Source organism: Microtus oregoni, unplaced genomic scaffold (genome assembly GCF_018167655.1).
Source record: "Microtus oregoni isolate MIOR12 unplaced genomic scaffold, Mior012 000060F_ref0000265, whole genome shotgun sequence".
Classification (NCBI taxonomy): domain Eukaryota; kingdom Metazoa; phylum Chordata; class Mammalia; order Rodentia; family Cricetidae; genus Microtus; species Microtus oregoni.
The window spans coordinates 7157838-7169714 of NW_024543870.1; the positions used below are offsets into that span (position 1 = coordinate 7157838).

An 11877-nucleotide genomic window follows, 5' to 3' on the forward strand; every position below is an offset into this window, starting at 1 on the left:
ATATGTGTGTGTATATGTGTCCATGTTTGATGTCATTGTCATGTAGTGAACAATACATGAACCAGAACAGACACTTAAGTCTGAATAACCTCTACATTTGGGGCAATAAGTAGTCTATAATCAGGCTCAACATGGAGTCACCTTTATAGTTACATGACATATGATGCTGTTGCTTGTATTTGTCTTCTGAATTTATAGCTAGGGAAAGTAGATGCTAAATGGTAACATCTTTATTGTGAGAGTTTTAAAGTTATCAATATCAGTGGGATTTTTTTTTGACAACAAGTAGCCTTTAGCTCTCCTGGAACTGAAGGTCTGTATTAACTTTATGATCTCTTGAGAAGACAGCATCTTAACCACCATTGTCCATTAGGATAGCATGTAGAAATTATTGTACAAGGATACAGAAGTCATTAACCTAGCTAATACTACATCTGTTTTATGAATAGTCTATGAATGCTTACAGTTATATACATTAGCTTCCTTAAGTTGCACTTTCCCCTTTTATTTACTTAATAGAGTTGTATGTATTGTAAAGAATAACTAAAAAGAATAAAGTAACAAATCAAAAGAGAAGACTATATGTATAAAGTGTGGGAAGAGGTGCATTGTATGTTTTCTGTCCACATTAAAGAGATGATATGCTAGACAGTTCCTGGAACATAGCAAGAACGTTGATATATTGTTTCTGGTTGATTGATAGACTCAGGAAATGGTTGCCCTTCCCAAGAGTGCACATAGGATGTGAAAAGTCAACAAAGTCTGAAAGGGCAGCTTGTGTTATAACACTGAAAAGTCCCTCAGCACCCTTCCTGCTCCCGGCTCACTCGATAAGGGCTACAGCACAATGAAGCATCTGGAGGTAAGAATAAAGAAGCCGCTGAGAAGTTCAAAGCAGGAAAGAAAGATGGGGTCTTAGTGAGGAATGAGAGCAGGGCTTAGAGCCAAAAGAAAATAGTGCTTTTGGTGAAAGTGATGTGATCTGAGATTTGAGCATGGGGCTGTGTTGAGTGTATGCTGCTTTTCATATAGAGAGAGGCAGGCAGATAGTCAGACTTTACATGCCATTGGATTCTCCAGTGAATATTCCATGTTCCCTGTTGATACTAAGATGAGGGTTGTGGAGCTTTTCATCATTGCCAGCTCACTTTTAGAGCAGCTGGAACTCAGAGGAGGCAAAAAACACAAGTGCCCCTCTCTTGACTCTAGAATGTTTCACTCTGACTGTTTCGTTTCTTACAATTACAAAATAAAACCTAATTCACTTGGTTAGAGCAGGGTTTTTTTTTTCTGCCAGTCCTATAATTGCTGGATGATTTGAAAGGCTGGGTAACAGCTTTTATGTGTCTGCTTCTTATAAAAATGATCTCCACTGATGCCCTATTGCTACGGTTAAATGAGACCAGAGCTTTATTTCTGAGTTTATAATGAGATTTGTTTCTAAGTTCATACAATTTCTTTTATGCTTAGCATGACAGGACTTTCAGAGAAGATGCCTGTGTTTAAATTCAAAAGCATATGCCACCAACAATACAGTTCCCCAGGCTTTGTGTGTATGTGTATTCACAGGGCTTGGTGGAAAAGCACAGGGCATGAGAAAGGACCAACTGAAGCCAAGTGATAATAAAGAGTCTGTGGAATACCTTGAATATTGCTAGAGCACTAAGCAGCATCTCTCCCTTGTAACATAATAACTTGTGTCTCCTATGTACTCAAAAACTACTTGATAAGGGAAATCTATAGAGACAGTTGAACCAAGCTCATGGCAACTCACAGACTCTAGTCCAACAACTGTGGAACCTGCGTGGGACAGAACTAGACCCTTGCCTGTGGAAGACAGTTGCGTAGCTTGGTCTATTTGAGGGGCCCCTGGCAATGGGACCAGGACCTATCCCTGGTGCGTGAGCTAGCTTTTTGAAGCCCATTCCCTATGATGGAATGCCTTGCTCAACCTTGATGCAAAGGGAAGTGGGCTTGGTCCTGCTTTAACTTAATGTTCCGGGTTTTGTTGACTCCTGAGACCTTACCCTTTGGGAGGAATGGATGGGGGGTAGGCTAGGGGGAGCTAAAAGGGAGCGGGAGGAGGGGAGGGAGGGGGAAGTGTGGTTGGAAAGTAAAGTGCATAATAATAAATAAATTAAAATGAACTACTTGATAAAAGTTATGTCTTATATTTTCTAGTCTTACCTAACTCGTGACATCTTCAAAAAACTATCTGGTGAGTGAATCATGTCTGTTGATTTTGTCAGCTCCATACAAAGATAAGTCTCTGGTCATATGGTGTTAATGTTATGAAGGGAGACAGATAATAAAAGGAGCTAAATCTACGGTGTGAAGGAGGCAGTGGCTTCTACTTTCTCAGAAGCGCTTTGAGGCAAAGTTTGAACAACTCCTACAAATTCAGCCTTTGTACCTGGCAACCATCCAACTTTCTGTGCATCTTTTCCTAATTAGGACCCACTATCAGTTACACAGCATGCGTTCCTCAACAACTCAGCCCCGGTTTTGTCATCTGGAGGACAAAGAGTGCCTGGTGTCTTTCAGCACTTTAGCACAATTCTGGATGTAGCTGTTCCTTTGTCTAGTATGTTGGTGTAATTTTGTTATTCGATAGTTTTGACAAACACTGGTTTGTGAAAGAAAGCATCCCGGAAGGAAAATCCGATTGTAAGTTTTCATTCCCACTGTGTTCCGAGGATCCCAATGGAAGGAAAGATAGCAGAGTCAGTGAGGGGTTACTGCATTTTAAACTCTGAGAGGCGAAAGCCCTGCAGACAGAAACCATCAGGAGGGCACACCACAAAACCATTCCAGAAGAACCTCAGCACACTCTAAACCATCCACAGACGCAAAGGCCCTTCCCATGCTGACAATCACACTTGCTGACGGCATTCCATTTTGTGAGGCAGACTTATATAGTGTGTGAGGTTATTAGTGTCTGGAAAATGATGCCAGTGAAAAACTTGCCAGTTTGGCTCTTTTAAAGAAATTCAGACCTAAATTTATCTCCAAGTCAATCATTTTTAGTAGGTTTAAGAACTGAACTGTGTATGGGCAAACCTTAAAACATAGAGGCTCTCACCTACACTATGGAGAAATCATAAGAATAAAATACAACTATGGTCAAAATCAAAGAAGAACCATGAATCTCAGGACGCAGATCCCCTTGTGCCACTTGTAATAATCACCTTTGTGGGTTCTCTGCAGGTTACAGTGATTTGGAGCATTCTGTCTGCTTGACATCATCTCTGCTTTTTCCCTGTGGCTAGGAGTGGAGAAACTGCTGCCACATGCTGCTTAGTTGTTCTCTTTTTGTCATAAAATTCCTGACCAAAACGATTCTGCTCACAGTTCCAGGGTAGAGTCTTTGGGAAGCCGTGAAAGCAGGGGCTTGTGGTGGCTGATCACACTGCATCCAGTCAGGAAGTGGGGAGAGATCCATGCTGCCGGTCACCTCAGCTTTTATTCAGTCCAGCACTTCGACTGGGTCGCCTCAGCACACCCAGGTTCACCTTTCCTAATGATTTTTGGTTCTGTCAAGCTGATCATTAATAGGAAGCATACGGCCTGTTATGATAGTCATGGTCGAGACCTTCCAGAGAAGACTCTGATGCTAGAGAAGCCGAACTCTATGTGAAGCGAGGTGGAGACGGGGACATTGGTAGCAGGGAAATGTGTTGACATGAGACAAGAGTGGGAGATCAGCTTACATGTGAGGAACACCTTGGGTATGGGTCTTTCAAAGCCACGGAACCATGTCCAATAGCTAGAGTAGAGGAGACCCACACTGCTGTGAACACTTAGGGGGTGGGGTGCCCTAGTCTCAAAATTAGCTTCAGTGTGACAAAATTTATAATTCTGAACATATTTCCTCAAAGGAGGTAACCATTGGAGTCGGTATATGTATGTATTCCCCCTCGTGTGTGTGTGTGTGTGTGTGTGTGTGTGTGTGTGTATGTGTGTGTGTGTGTGTGTGACAAGTGAAAGCACTTATCTGTGAATGAATGAGTGAGCAGTGATGGATTTCCCATGGGAGTCAAGTTCTCTTATCTTAGGATAACTTCACATGGTCAATCCATGTCTACCCTCCTTTGTCATATAGTCGTACATAGAAGTATAGTACAGATAGTTGCACAGGGAATTACTTGAGGTTTCAATAACTGATTTTAAAATGGGATCTTACAAACACTAGTAATAGCAATAGCTGTCACTTGAATCCTTGCTAAGTCATATATTCTGATAAGTCCTGACCAGCATCAGCATTTTGTGCTCACCAAGAGACAATGAGGTCAGGATAGAAGCTCAGACTGTTAACTCGTGCTGAAAACCATACAGCTAGTAACAGGAAGGGCGGGGCGGGGGGGGGATTGTATCCTGTAGCCCGAAATTGAGGTATGCATTCTTAATTCCGAATTACCTTATGAATACAATCAAAAAGTGCTTTAATGTTTTTGAGCTATGTACTCATTTTAGGATATGAAGTGATGAATCCCCTCCAGAGGCCATTCAAACCTGAACTTTGAAATATTATTTCCAGGGATGCACATGGATATAAATACTGCCAATCCCAGCCCCTGCTGTGAACCCCATATGTACCCATGTAAACAACAGACAGAAAAAGACAGGACATTCTATAATGTCACGTAGAAAAAACAGAAATATGAAAATTACAGTAAAAGCATTTCTGAATGGCTCACCACAGAGATAAACATGCAAGAGAAAAATGCTGAGACAATGAATTTTTTAGAGCAGTTACATGTTCTGAAATGAAAACACCATGGAGTTTACCACGGCAGGACTTTAAACATGGCAAGGCTTAAACTTTAAACATTAGCAGCGTTAGATCGGATGCTTCTTTTCTCACTGACCTTCCTGTATCCCTTCATCCTATATGTTACACATTTGTCTTCCTTCTTTAAAAGCCCGTAAGTATGAGCTTTATACCCACTACATACAAGAAACTACACTGGATCACTCTGACATGCTGGAGTAGAGGGAAGAGGAGGGAGGGAAGGAAAACGCAGAATAAAAAGGACACTAAAGTTTCTGTCTGCACCTCACCTCATATTTTAACAGTAGGTGGCAAAGGAAACCATACGTAAAAGGTAAAATACATAGTATATTACAAATTAATAAATGGTATTGAAATAAAATAGGGCAAAATTGGGAATGCTAGTTGTGTTTCAATATAAGTTGGAGTCTTTTTTCTCTCTAAGTTAAAATCTGATAGAGAATTAGGTCACTATTTTAATCTGAATATCATCTAGCAGATGGAAGGCTGGCCCGTGAGATAAGGGAGCACAGCCCTAGACCATCCCACAGGGACTTCTGGAGGTGTGTTAGCCATCCGCAGGTGTTCTGATTTGTACAGGTGGGGAAACCCTTTATTCCTTAATACACTATGAGTCATAGGAAAAGAGCACAGCTTTGGTGAAGACAGATTCTTTGTACTAAGGGACGCTCCTGAAGTGGGACATACTGTGAGCCCCCTGAATCTAAGATTCCAGCCCATTAGAAAAGATGCCACGTAGGAGACACCAGGGGTCCTGGCTGGCACACAAGAACACTGAATGTTGAGAAGAGAGAATGCAGCTACTTGCTCGCTCCTTCCGGTATAGATACAAAGACAACATAGAGTATTAACAGTACTGCTCAGCCGACTCCTCGATGATTTGGACTGGTCTGGAGGTACTTCTTCTGGACCTACCCTACAACTTGGATTCTAGAGCTATCTCACCCTCCCTACACACACTAGTCATCCCTGCCAGTACTAACATCGCCCCAGCCTAAAGCACAGTCTCTTTTATACTGCTATAACAAGGACATGCGGGGTGCATACTTAACAAACAAATGGCATCTATTTTGACTCATGGCTTTGGAAGCTATAACAGTCAGGTTAAGCAGCCGTATCTGCTGAGGGTACCAAAATACGGCGACTGGAATTACAGAATGAGAGCTTGTGCAAGAGCAGAAAAGCCCAGGAATGTTAGGTACTAATGTAGTCCCATGAAACCAAACCCACTCTCAAGAGGCTGGTATCAATCACTTCTCAAGAAGCTCTATGACCTAATTTTGCTCACAAGTCCTTCATCTTAACCACGAAAGATCCCAAGCCTCCAGAACATGGGCCTGCCGATGGCAAGCCATCTCCATTCAAACCATCACCATGTCCCTACACTGTTATTTCTTCTGACACATGGACATATGGGGTCTGTAGTTTAGCAATCCCAGCAGAAGAGAAGATAGGGTCCGAGGAGGTAAACTTCCCAGTGGTCATTTGGTCTCCCTTTCTACTTTGAATCAAGGCTTCCTTCTGGGCTGATGACATCTACGCTGGCCAAAACCACCAGCTTCTGGTTGACTGGTTTGTTTCCAGGCCCTCCCTGCACGATTCCAGCCTTCAATGGGAGGAATGAGCCAGCTTATCCACAAAGCAATTTTGATTGTCAGGATCAATTATCTCCTTGACTCTTCCTCATTTTCTAAGCTTGGTTCTAGATGACTAAGGAAAGACTCCCAATGCAAGTATACTTTGCTAGAAAGTACGATATTCTACAACCAAATTTGAAAAGTAGAAGGAATATGGTCTTTTGATGGCTCTGGAACCCTCCTAAATTAAAGGTAGTTTGTACTTAGATAGCCACAGCTAATTGCTTTGTAATTATATCTCGTACACTAAAAGTAAATTAGGAGACTTAGTTGGTCCCTGGGGCTCCCATTTTTTATTGGTTTCAGCTCGGAGCTGAAGGCTAAACGTTACTCCCTGCTGGCCAATGAATTTACCAACTGGAAAAGCTATTAACTCATATCTCTAATACCCCAGTTCTCCCTACGCCTCCAGCTCCTTTCTCTCTGCTTTCTGGCTAAATTCTTTCTAACGAGGAGAAGTCGGGTTTCCCACAAGCTCTAAAGTTTCTGCAATGGTGCTTCATTGTGCGTTGCACTTGTAATGACATGCTCTGACTGAACCTGATTTTCCAGCTGTTAACAGATTCTCACCACGTGGATAATTGCAAAGGCTACTATATCAACACATTTCCAGAGAGCTTGTCTCCTTGTTGTTCACACATGGTGGGCAAGTAGATGTATGAGTCCCAACAGCACCCCACCGGACCAAGGACATTTTGAGTGCAGACAAGAGTTGCATCATGCCAGTGAAGCCAAAGGGACTGAAGTCATGAGAATACCCCAATGTCAAACCCCGTAAACCTTCTGCCAATTCCCTTCACATCTCTGTCCCAGAAACCGATATCACTACTGTGTCTTAAACTGTGCCCTTCATACTGAGAATCACTTTATCTGTTCTTAAATCTAGACTTCCGAGGACCGAGGCTAACTTACAGCTAAAAGTGAGTGGAACAGCTTCTGCTGAGAGTTCCACTATGTACCTGGTAGCTGACTGTGTCCAGCATCGGACGGACTATGAGTCCACATGAGGAGCACATTCTTCCTACAAATCAAAGCTGTGCTTCAACATGTGCAGAGGAAAACAGCTAAAATCAGCCCTTACCTGGGTTATGAAAAGTATGACTGATTTTCTCTTCCAGAACACATAAGTGTTGGAAAATTTAAATTGCTGAGGAAAAACAGTGTGTTTAAACAAGCTTGTATTTAACTTCAAGTATTCAAGGTAGTTCCTGCTTGAACAGTGTGTCCCTGTGTAAAACAATACAGCTGACGCCAGTGATTTCTGCCTTGGGTACGCTTATATGTTAGGTATGGAAAACTTTTCTTTAAAATTCTAAAAATGCCATTATTTTAAGGAGATGCTCTTTGAGGGACATCCTGAAAATCAGCTGAAAGTTTTGAGAGTCTCTGAAAAGTCACCTTAAAACATACTAATATATTAAAAAAGTTTTCATAATCACATTCTTGATATTTACTCTGACTTGCTTTTGGACTGCTCTCTAGTCTCGATTGTTACCCCAGTACTTTTATTTATGTTTCAAAGTTTTCTCCTAGAGGAGACTAGAGATAAGAAACACAGCGAACCCTGACCCATTTCTATTTGTTCTCACTCTGATAAGAATGGACAACGTTGTCTTTGTCCCCTATTTGCCTTCAATGGATGGTGGTGTCCCACTGAAAGAAACTTATTTCCAACATTTACACCCGAAGAATCATTAGCCAGACCAGCCAGTTTGCTAGGTGCGCTTCTACTTCCTATGGATAAATGATCCCTCAACCTTCCAAATATTACATGCTCAACTCCTCCCATGTTCCAGACGTTGACAACATTTCAGGCTGCTCACGGCCTTGACTGATAGTGCCTGTGAGACTTTCTGGTTCTGGTAGGACCTTAATTCCAGGCAACAAAATTCTGTAATTATTTAGCAAATCCATCTCAAATCTGCTCACATAAAACAACATTCAGCTGTCTTTGCTCAGAATCTTATTTTGTTTTGGTTATTGGAATGACTCAAATGAGCAAATCCACGGGAACCCTTAGTTGTAATCAGTATTGGCCAGATCTCCAGCCACAGGAGAGTCTGTTAGACTCCATGTCCACAGCTTACTCTCATGGCTAGCGTTCTAAAAATCCATCTCATTGTCAGCCAGGATCACCCATCATAATCTCTATGCAGAGCTTAGTTCCTTGTGTCATCGCAGCTTCTGGTACCTGTACTTCTACATGATGACTCAGGACCCCATGTTATCTCCTTTGCTGGCAGTTGAGAAGTACTAGAGAATCATATGTTTTCCTTACCCTCTGTTGTCAATATAATTATAAAGTCACTCTTGTGACAGTGCCGACCTGTAGATGTCCCACAGATACTTGTGGAAGCCATGAACTTGGGTAAGGAAAAAAGGAAGTCTATGGATCATGATAAACTAGGAAGCGCTGAGGTCTCGTATCTTTGAGATCAAGAAGACAGATCACACTGCTGTTTTCCACTATGGCGACCTTATATGAATTAAGCATGTATTTGTCTAAAAGTAACAGCCAACCCTGGTGTTTTCTTGGTACATTTTAAATGCTATGATCAATATATAGTGTTCCATTGTTAGATATTTTGTTTATATTAAAAATAAACAGATTCCTAAACTAAAATACATGGCATTATAACCTTGTAGAAGCCTCATGATATGTGATGTTAAAGCATCAAGGATGAATCTGTACGGATCAGCCACAAATCAGGTGGATATATTTCTTTATTCTGTGTTGAGTATAAAACAATAATGTGAAGAAGAGCAATAAGAATATTTTTATGCTAGGACTAATTGCCTAGACTCTAAGCTAGGGTACACTTCACTGAGTGTACATTAAAATTATCATTCAAATTCATAAACTGGACAAATGCTTGTAAAAAGAAGGCTTTATTACTGTTTCTTAACTCTCTTACCCAACTGGTTACTATATTTCTATGTGGAAATATCTACTGAGAAGCTTCTGGCTTCATGTTTAAACTTCTAAAACAAAAACTTTCTGTGATGCATGTATAGCGAAGCCAAGAAGTCCATCTGCCAGAAAGAATTTCGTCCTTTAAATACCTTGTTATGGCAGCAAACACAACACAATGAGATTTGTTTAGAATGTCACTCTTCCATCTCTGGGCTAAAAGGATTAGGTCTAAATTGAACATCATTACGAAAGACCATGCATAAAAATGTTTGCTTTTTTTGTCCTTAAGCACTTGATGCTGTTTAAACACCCCTTCCATTACTTGTACTAATGAAATTCAAAGAGTCATAAGCAGTAGCTTTTAAAAAGTATTTTAGTTTATGTGGCTATGTCTTTAACACACACACACACACGCAAAGCAGCGAGGGTTCAGAAAGAATTGTTTGTTGGACATGCCACGAATTGAGGAAAGGTGGTTGAAAAATTGGGATTTCAGAGTGAATTAAAATCTAATTTAAATTTCTATGGTGGATAACTTTGACCTTAGGAAATTTACTTCACCTGTCTATGGCATGCTGTCCTCATTTGTAGCAAAGGATAAAAATATTGACCACATATGGTTGCTTCAAGGGTTAAATAAGACAGCTCATGCAGTTCACCTGTCAGATCTTGATATAAATTCACAGTTCAAAAGTGAAGTGAGAGTGAACACACATTTTAATGCGTTCTGTGTATTTTTGTGTGTGTGAGAGAGAAAAGGGAACGAAGGAGAGAATGTTTCTGAGCATATAGAAAATATTATTGGAAGTGAAGCATAGAAGTGATGGCTATGATTTCTCGATGCTGATCCTTGTCTTTGAAGACTGAAAGCAGGACGAAGCCAGAGTGCAATGGTAGGAGGCATGTGCGAGTAGTTACTATTTTAATAAAGTCATCTCTGGCACACAGCACACAGCACCACAGCAGAAAGTCAGAAACAGGCTTTCCCCTCTGGTCCCAACTCAATTTGTGCAGTGTGTGTGTGTTTGTGCATGTGTGTATGTGCATACATGTGCGTGATTGTGTGTGTGGGTGTGGGTGTGCGTGTGTGCAGCAGAAGACAACCATGAGTGTACCTCCTCAAGTTCTAGCCCCCCTGCTATTTGAGACAGGTTTCCACTGGTCTGGAGCTCACTCAGTTAGGCCAGGTTGGCTGGTTACTGTGCTCCAGGAATCTGTTTCCCCGAGCTGTGGTTGCAGGTGTGCTGTCATGCCTGGCTTTGTTGCATGAGTTCAGGGGATCAAGCTCAGGTCCTCTGATCACACAGCAAGCGCTTGGCTGTCTGAGTTGCTCTCTTAGGGACTCTCTAACGCTTTTATGCATCTCATGGCATTTGAAGGAAAAATATCTGATTTTTGAGCCTGCCTAAAGGTTCAATATCTCACCATTATTAAGTAGAACAATTATTTCTATTACTAAAGGCTGGTTTCTATCATAGTTTTGTTCAAGCAACAGTAACATAGTTTAGTTGTGTCTGTAAAAAATGGGTCATAAATGAAAAATCTCTGTGTTCTTTGAAAGGCTTTCACAAAGACTGATTTTTATTTTGCCTTAATTCTGTTGTACGTGAAAGCAATTCTTTTAATACTATGCACATTGCCATTTAAAATATTACTTATGAAATCTATGTACCTTGATAAATGCTTCCTGTTTTTCATCCCCCAAGGTAAATGTGACACAATTAGTAGTTCTCAGTGGGGTTAAACAATAACTCCCCAAGCTTTCCTCTGTGAAGACGAGAACTCAACATGCCTGGAAGCATTATAGCACTGGATGGGGCTCCCTTACTCTGACCTTTCCCCAGAAGGACAAACAGAAATTTTTAAAAATTCTTAAGTGTTGTGCTTTTGTTTCTAGTACTGAATAATTCTTCTTTATGCCTACATTTAGCATATGATACTTGGTTCCCTTGTTGTAGCTTTGGGACTAGAATATAACCCAAGGCCTCACACACCCTAGGCAAGTGCTCTACCACAGAGCTATGTGTCCATGTCCAGCCCTGCGTTTCTAATTCTGTGCAACAACAGCTACAGAAGCCAGGCACCATTCTATATGAGAGGGACACCATTAAATAAGCCAGACCAACATCCCTCCATGTGAAACTCACAGTGTAGCAGGGGAGACAGAAAAGAAAGCAATGCCAGTATAAAGGGCATTAATTAATAAGTGACAAAGAAAATTAGGAGGAAAGAAAAACAGTATCAGTGGGAGTGCGCAGAAGTTGAATTTTTGGGGCCATTCCTAAAGGTTTTGAGAAGGTAGTTAGTTATTAAAAGTCATGGAGACTGTAGGAAGTAGAAGCCATTGCACTTAAGGGACAACCAACAGGCCAAGTAAGGTCATCAAGTAAAGCCAAGTAAGGAATGGAATAGTAAGAGGAGCTGCCTGGTTGTCTGCTACAAGGACTCAGGCTTTAACGCCACACTTGAAAACGACATTTCAGATATAGAATCAGAAAGCACTGCAGTTGTGTTTGCAAATGTGTGTCTTTTAA

At 41.2% G+C, this 11877-nt stretch overlaps 1 long non-coding RNA gene across 1 annotated transcript; it reads left to right on the forward strand.

Annotated features, from left to right (window-relative positions):
* The first annotated feature begins 817 nt into the window (after positions 1-817).
* LOC121439257 lies at positions 818-7817 on the forward strand. The gene is made up of 3 exons (XR_005973234.1): positions 818-862; positions 2182-2218; positions 7316-7817. It is a non-coding gene; the product is annotated as an uncharacterized LOC121439257 (long non-coding RNA).
* The last annotated feature ends 4060 nt before the right edge of the window (positions 7818-11877 follow it).